The sequence below is a fragment of the Myotis brandtii genome, unplaced genomic scaffold, assembly GCF_000412655.1.
Source record: "Myotis brandtii unplaced genomic scaffold, ASM41265v1 scaffold698, whole genome shotgun sequence".
NCBI classification, from domain to species: Eukaryota; Metazoa; Chordata; class Mammalia; order Chiroptera; family Vespertilionidae; genus Myotis; species Myotis brandtii.
The window spans coordinates 888,067-889,498 of NW_005370731.1; the positions used below are offsets into that span (position 1 = coordinate 888,067).

Here is a 1,432-nt window from a genome sequence, read left to right on the forward strand (position 1 = left end):
GTGCGCCCGGCGGACGCGCGCTGCCAGGACCTTCTTTACTTGTTTTTTAAAAAAATCCAAATGCTGGCATTGTCCAGAAAAATTTAACAAGTTTATTTATATTGTTATAAAGTTGAACTGCTGAAACTTGTTTACTGAAACATTTGACTTACATTAATGCTTTATATCCCCTCATTTATATTTTAAAAATTCACACACAAATGAAAATGGAAAAACTGCCAATACCTGATTTCTGTCCCCTATTTTCAACTTGCAATAATATACTTAGGTACCTTTTGACCCCATGGGGGGAAAAAACAAACAAACACCCTAATGTTCAGAACTACCAATAACGGGAAGAAGAGAAATTTTTTTAAAAGAATGAAATGTTTTCCATCTTAGTGGATTCTTAAGCACGTTCTCCAGGTATGCGGCGTGCTGGCCGGATGTCTCCTGGCATAATTGTTACACGTTTGGCGTGGAGAGCACACAGGTTGGTGTCTTCAAAAAGGCCAACCAGATAGACCTCCCTTGCCTCCTGCAAAGCACCAACAGCTGCATTTTGGAAGCACAGATCTGTTTTGAACTCCAGAGCAATTTCTCACACCAGACGCTGGAAGGGAAGTTTGCAAATCAGTTCAGTGAACTTCTGATAAAGTCTAATGTCATGAAGTGGCACGGTACCAGGCCTGTAACGATGAGGGTTTTTTCACCCCTGCAGTAGAGGGCGCACTCTTTCAAGCGGCTTTGGTAGCCAGTGGCTTCCTCGGTGCTTTACAAGGAGTCGATTTGCAGGCAGTCGGCTTTGTACTAGCCATGGTATAGTGACCTCTTTACTTACCACACACCCCCCCCCCCTTCTCCTATGGCTGGAGCTTGGCAAGCTGGAGGCGGCGCAGGCGTTTGAGAGTGACGGCAGCTGCAAACACCCATTTTTTTCTTCAGTGTCATAGTTTTCTTACTACAGGTCTTTACCTCCTTAGTTAAATTTATTCCTAAGTACTTTATTCTTTTTTCATGCAATTGTAAATGATATTGTTTTCTTAATTTCTCTTTCTGATAGTTCATTATTAGTGTAGAAAATGCAACAGATTTCTGAATATTAATTTTGTATTCTGCTACTATACTGAATTCATTTATTTTAAAGTTTTTTTGTGTGTGGAATCTTCAGGGTTCTCTCTATATAGTATCTTGTTGTTTTTATAATGGCCATTTAACAGATGTGAGGTGATATCTCATTCTGGTTTTAATTTGCATTTTCCTAAGGACTAATGATGTTGAGCATCTTTTCATTTTAGCCGTTCATTTATCTTCTTTGAAAAAAGTGTCTAGTCAGATCCTTTGCCCACTTTTAAATTGGGTTATTTGGTTTTTTGCCATTGTGTTGTATATGTTATTTATGTATTTTGGATATTAACCCCTTATCAGATATATGCCACAGCTTATTTATCTA

General features: G+C 38.8%; 1 pseudogene; it reads right to left on the reverse strand.

The window, feature by feature from the left end:
* Positions 1–235: 235 nt before the first annotated feature.
* Positions 236–797, reverse strand: LOC106724030 (annotated as a pseudogene).
* Between the last annotated feature and the right edge of the window lie 635 nt (positions 798–1,432).